This window comes from Austrofundulus limnaeus, unplaced genomic scaffold (assembly GCF_001266775.1).
Source record: "Austrofundulus limnaeus strain Quisiro unplaced genomic scaffold, Austrofundulus_limnaeus-1.0 Scaffold265, whole genome shotgun sequence".
NCBI lineage: Eukaryota > Metazoa > Chordata > Actinopteri > Cyprinodontiformes > Rivulidae > Austrofundulus > Austrofundulus limnaeus.
In genome coordinates, this window is record NW_013952667.1 from 54,208 (window position 1) to 61,308 (window position 7,101).

Genomic DNA, 7,101 nt, shown 5'->3' on the forward strand with positions numbered 1-7,101 from the left:
GTATGAATATAATATACAAGTTTCACTTTTTAAATGGAATTACTGAAATAAATCTACTTTTTCATGATATTCTAATTTTATGACCAGCACCTGTATGCCTCAAAATTTGTCCTGAACCATAATATATAAACTAAATATATATTATATTATTAAACTATTACCAAATAATTAGTTGGTATTAAATTGTGTAATACAGTTCAGTCATCAGTCTAAACATGAAAACCAAACTAAATAAACATGATGATGTCTAAAGTATCATGCGTGACCTTTGACCTCTCACCTGATAACCTGTTCTTTGCTGATGGAGAATTCTTCCAGTGTTGAGCTGTTCTCCTCTTCACCATCATCATCATCATCATCGTCTTCCTTTTCTTCCTGCTCTGTGAAGCAGCTGAGGAACTCCTCTAACGTCACGGCGTCGTCTCTGTCCCGGTCCAGGTGGGTGAAGAGGTCCTCAGCTTCTCGGGGCGCCACCTGGAGAACCTGGCAGATCGCAGAGAATTCGTTCTTTTCAATCCGCCCTGAGTTGTCCGCGTCGTAGGCGTGAAAGAGTGAGCTCAGGTGGTTTCGCTTCTCTTCCCGCTTCTGTTGTGACGACGCCATGGTTTTCATTTGAATTGTCTCAAGGAAAATGTCACAGTTGGCAGATTTACATTTCTTCAAGACATGAAAAAAACTCCAGTTTTTAAGGGAAAAGACTGTTGCTCTAGAATCAAGCTCAGTCCTTGTGCTGCTTCTCTTTTTATATCCTCTCTCATGCTCTGTCTTTTCTCTCTCTCCCCCTGCACAGACAGCTTGAATAAAGCCATTTTAAGGCTCATTATGAATGCTGATAAAACCATGACAGAAATCAAAGCAGAAAAACATAAAAGAGAAAAGCGCTTTGTTAAAATGGGCTCTGGGTGCATTTAATGAAATTACTTTTTGTTCAAAAAACATCTCAGGTCACTTTAGATCAAATATTCAATGTAAACGCAGACAACTGAGGTTTAACTTAAAAAAACTAAAGACATACAGAACACCTGGTCCATATATTCACTCTGTAAATTCAGATAAAATGCCTTTCTATGCAAGGTTATATGTGTCCTCTACTGTAGCGTTTAATGACATGTTTGAATAACTTAATGTTTTTAGGTATTTCGGACAGGTGGGCACAGAGGATGGGAAATCAAGAATTCAACGCAAAAAAGGTAAAAGAACAAAATGTTTTAGTTCATGCTTTTATGCAACAGAGTTTTGAACCCTGACAGATTAATGACATTAGATACGTTTGCTATTTTTATTTGCAGAGTCCCTCTTCCTTTTCCAGCATATAATTTACTTTCTTCACACCACTGGCAGATGATGTCAGTGTTTTCTAAAAAGTCTTTTCATACAGTTAGTTTTTGGTTTGATGTCTGCAACGTGGCTCCTTTCAGTCTAACAGTTTTTACCCTGAAGTCATCATCAGAAGGCGGAGCCTCAAAGTTTTGTAACAGTTTTATCTTCAGTTTATCTTATCACAGAGTTTCAGTCACATCAACACATGTTTGTCAACATGTGTGTTTGACATGTATTATTAATAATAAACTTTATTTATATAACACCTTCCAACAATGCCTTGCATCGACCAAAGTGCTTCACAAGGTAAAACAAATACAATCAAGACATAAAAACATCAGTACTAGTTAAAAATACAAATTACAATAAAAGAAAGTAAAAACGATATATAAGATGCTAAAAATTAAACACCAAATGCCTTTTTGAATAAGTAGGTCTTAAGTTGGGCTTTGAACAGGACCAGGTCAGAGAGGGTACGCAACTCAAAGGGAAGACTATTCCACGTGATTGGGCCAGCAACAGAAAAGGACCGGTCCCCCCAATTCTTGCTCTTAGAGCGAGGCGCCTCGATACGGTGGCCTGGAGGTGCAAAACAACATTACAAAATCTGAAACACTTTTACAAGTTCTGAAACAAATTTACATTGTTGAAAACACTTTTACATTTTAGAAAACACTTTTACAAGTTCTGAAACAAATTTACATTTTTGAAAACACTTTTACAAGTTCTGAAACAAATTTACATGTTAGAAAACAACCGGAAAGGGAGGGGCCGTAACACTGAAGCTGACCCAGAAGTGATCACGGGACCGCTCAAACTGACCCAAGATGGATGGGAATCGAGTGGCATTTTGTCCYTTTTGTGGAACACATTTAAGTGCCCTGTCGCGGTTTTGTTATTCCTGTGGTCGGTCTTTAGAATTTTTAAATCYCACGGAGGACACCACTGAAGGACCAGAGGCACAGGGGACATCTCAACATCCGAAAGATTCTAAACAAGGTAAGTGCATCATAACTATCGCTAGTATGTGAAGTAGCCATATGTGAGTGAAAGTGAACTTTCACTCACATATGTAAGGAGTAGAAAATACAGAGACCTGTGTAAAAATGTTGGAAGTAGAAGTAAGAATACGCTGAAAAATAATTACTCAAGTAATGTACAGATAACCAATATTTCTACTATAGTACATGAAGCTGAAGTTAGCTTCCAATTCCAGCTTCCGATTCGGGAAATGACTAAAGGGATATTACAATTAATTTTTCACTCCCTTGCACGTGTTTAACCTCCTGTGTGTGTGTGTGTGTGTGTGTGTGTGTGTGTGTGTGTGTGTGTGTTTGTGTGTGTGTGTGTGTTTGTGTGTGTGTGTGTGTGTGTGTGTGTGTGTCACACTGACCATGTCAGTAGTATCTTATAACTTTCACTCCTGTCTTCACTGGTTTAATCCAGTTTACCTTCACACAGATCACATGATCCCATTTTGGACCAATCAGAGGCAGCATCTTATCACAATGGAGAGTGAGAACAGCACAACTTGTGACTGATGTCCTGTAACTACAAACAAAAGAAAGAAAGAAAGAAACTTTTAAAAAGGATTTGACATTTAATTAATGTGTGTTATACTGGATTACTCATCTGAAATTCTAAGCGTGTACATGAAGCTGTGCTGTCTAGGAGAGATTTGACACATTAAATAGCTTATTAAAAGTGTAACAAATATCCCAATAGAAGCCAGTAATCTTTTCTGCACATTTTATGTTTTAATGACCCTGGCAGCTGACAAACTTGTTAAAATGTCTGGATGTGTCAAAAAATAAAGATTATTCAACACATTAGAAACTGACTTTAAGAGATTTTGTTCATTCTTATTTTTTCTTTCCTGAATTTGACAGTTTTTAAACAACAGTGAGAATAAAGTTGATTATGAGAATCTTTCCACAACAATGTTTTAGGGTCAAATGGTGTATGGTAAATAGATCAAACCCACATCACAGACAGCCTCAGAGTTTTTCATTTGAAAAAGAGAAAAAAACATTGTTAGTATCTTATTGCTGCAGTTCAGAAGTCTTGGCTCTGACCTGCAGCCTGTGTGCAGGCAGGCACTGCAGTTCTGGGATATCTTTTGTTTGTCCAGGGAGTGGTGCGGTGCGTTAAGGTACTGGAAACAACTTACATCACGAGAACACACCATGTGCTGCTACTTGGAACAGTTTCCAACACTCCAGTCACCAAATACATGAATCATCTAAAACTTTTCCAGCTTCTGGTGGCTGCAGACTGTGTCAGGCTTTCACCACTCAGCCCAGATGGACAGACCGGTCTCAGACAGGGACACCTGCTGGCTGACAGGCAGAAGGACAACAGTCATCATGGCTGAAACACAAAGATATGTGTTATTAAAATTTAATTTATGTTAAAAATCAGTAACTATTTTGCCAAAGAATACCTAAAATCAGCTGTGGTGCACTTTAGCACATGTGTTGAGAATTTGTGAAGTGTTTGCCAAAATTCAGTTTTTTTATTTCTCATTGCAGAAAACCCTGAAAATTATTCAAAAATTCACCTGCACAAAAAGCAGGTTTGCCTTTGACCTGCTCGACAGGTGTCTTAACAAACTCATCAGTATTTTGCACCAAATCAGCACATTTGTCACCCCGAGGTCTGTTTGTGTCACGATGATAGGCGTATTCTTGCAGCACAAATGTTTGATTCAGCTCTGATTGCTGCAGCTGTTACCTTCGCAGTCACATTTTCCACCAAATCTGGTCTCTTTATGATCACAAAATGTTCCTGTGCTCCTGTTTTTAGATGTGCTCTGATTTGAAGTAGTCAGGTGAAACTGTGTTTTATCTCGGCTTTGCAGCTGTAACCCCTTTAACTAATTAAAAATGTCATTTTTAATCTCAGGATTTATGGGAGACGTCAGAAGATTGGAAAGTTTCATCAGGGGCCTTTTGTCTTTTCTCATGACTGAAACATCCGGTTTCGATAAACATCCTTGTCTGGGAAGGTGAAAGTTATCCACTCGTAGCGAGTTCTGCGCATTTAGAGATAAATTAAATTTCAAACATGAATCTAGATTTTAGTTTTTTGTTTTACCCGTTTTCTGTGGTTTGTGTTTTTTAATGTGTGACCTTGATTTCTACTTTTTTGCATACTTTTTTAAATCTGTTTGTCCATTTTCTACTTGTTTCTGTTTCTATTTTTTGTTCTTACATTTTTGCCTTTGAGCTGCAGTCATTTTATAAAACATGTCAGGAAGCTCATTTCTTTGAGCTTCTAGTTGTACTCCACTGTGCAGCTTTTCTGGGAGGTACTGTGGATTCTTTGATTCAGTTTATAGCAGAATCTGATGTCAGTGATTCATCCTGCTGTCTCATGTGTCAGCCGGGTACCTTTGAGAAGCACATTTAGTTTTGTTTGTTCTGCACTGGAGTATGTTTGGAGGTTTTGTGCACAGATTTTGTTTCTACATCTTTCTCCTAGAAGCAAAAAAAAAAAAAAGATCCAATTAGGAGAGAGGTTCATAATTATTTATTTCATTACTTTGATGATTTGTTGACATGGCTTTTACCAGATTCTCTTGTTCCTCTCAGGAACCCACTACCTCACTGTCACTAATGGTAAAGCATTGACCCAGTTTCCTGCCTCAGTTTTTGATGCTCGCTGAGTCAAAGAGAAGATGAAGGCTTCGCCTCTGGTCGATGCTTAACACAATTTCCAGCAGCTTCCAGCAGCCCCAGTAAAAGACTTTACTTTCCAGTGAGAGTTGGACTCCGCCAAGGCTGCCCTTTGTCACCGATTCTGTTCATTACTTTCATGGACAGAATTTCTAGGCGCAGCCGAGGAGTTGAGTGGATCCGTTTTGGTGGCCTTAGGATCGCATCTCTGCTTTTTGCGGATGATGTGGTCCTGTTGGCTTCATCGGAACGTGACCTGCAGCTCTCGCTGGAGCGGTTCGCGGCCGAGTGCGAAGCGGCTAGGATGAGGCTCAGTGCCTCCAAATCTGAGGCCATGGTCTTGAGCCGGAAAAAGGCAGAGTGCCTTCTCCGGGTCAGGGGGGTCGTCCTGCCTCAAGTGGAGGAGTTTAAGTATCTGGGGATCTTGTTCACGAATGGGGGAAGAAGGGAGCGGGAGATCGACAGGCGGATTGGCGCAGCGTCTGCTGTAAAGCGGGCGCTGTACCGGTCCGTCGTGGTGAAGAGAGAGCTGAGTCAGAAAGCGAAGCTCTCGATTTACCGGTCGATCTACATTCCTACCCTCATCTATGGTCATGAGCTTTGGGTCATGACCGAAAGAACGAGGTCCCGGATACAAGCGGCCGAAATGGGTTTCCTCCGCAGGGTGGCTGGGCTCTCCCTTAGAGATAGGGTGAGAAGCTCGGTCATCCGGGAGGGACTCAGAGTAGAGCCGCTGCTCCTCCACGTCGAGAGGAGCCAGTTGAGGTGGCTCGGGCATCTGGTAAGGATGCCTCCTGGACGCCTCCCTGGTGAGMTATTCCGGGCACGTCCCACCGGGAGGAGGCCCCGAGGAAGACCCAGGACACGCTGGAGGGACTATGTCTCTCGYCTGGCCTGGGAACYCCTTGGHGTTSCCCCGGAGGAGCTGGAAGAAGTGGCTGGGGAGAGGGAGGTCTGGGCCTCCCTTCTGAAGCTGCTGCCCCCGCGACCCGACCCCGGACATGCGGAAGAAAATGGATGGATATATATATATATATTGGTGGGGGTTCTTGTTTTTGGATTTTTCATTTGTTAGAAGTTCATGAAATTGGGGCTTTGTCAGGTCTCCTTTTCTTTCCCTCATTCCTCCTCATCAACGATATTTTGTCTTTTAACCACATCGGTGGGAGATATTGGTTATAAACAAGATTCATTATGAGTTCATTTTAAAGTTTTGTTAGATGATCTTGTCAATTTTGTGATGCTATTAAGACATCATGTTGTTGTTTTTTTGGCTCTAGGAATTTTCTAAAATTTGACATTTCAGTTTGACAAACAACTTTAGGAATGATAAAATTTCGAGTTATATTTGCAATATCCATTAAAGCAAACTCATCTTTTGCATTTACTCTTTTAAAGGTCTGACTGTTATATTTAAAATGCTTTAAATCACTTTTAAGCATGAGAATACATTAAAGTCTTTTCATTGATAATCTGCTTGCTTTAGAGTTATTATTTAACCTCTCTATAAATGTGCAAGTATCTGGTTTTGTTTATTTTATCTAGTTTAAAATCAAACCATTCCAACACAGAACATTTCTTCCCTTTCTCTTTCAGAGGTAAAGCTTGAATTTACTCCAGGTTACTATAGACTAAAAGGTTTCATATTTCATAAAAACAAATTGTTTATGAATAGGATTGTCTTGTTCTGAACATAAACTTTTGAGATCAAATAAATCTGCTGCTTGCTCAAATATCACTTAAACACTCAATGCAGTGTCTACCTCTTAGCACAGGAGGGAGACAATGCTCAGAGTTAAACTAAATTATAAGAATTTTCAGTGTAAAATGATCAAAAATATCCCACACTAGTGATCATGGTCATTGGGGATCTTTATTGTGGCAGTAATAACATATAAAACAACCCTTTTTTATTTTATTTTTTACAACATATAAACATTCAAAACTTTTACTTCACAAAGATCATAAGGCTTGGTTGTCTCCTTTTATTTTGATTTCCTTTTTTCCTCAGATTAATTTATGGAGCTCCCCGAGAGGCTTATGCAAAAAAAAAAAAAAAAAAAAAAAAAAAAAAAAAAAAAAAAAAAAAAAAAAACAAAAAAAT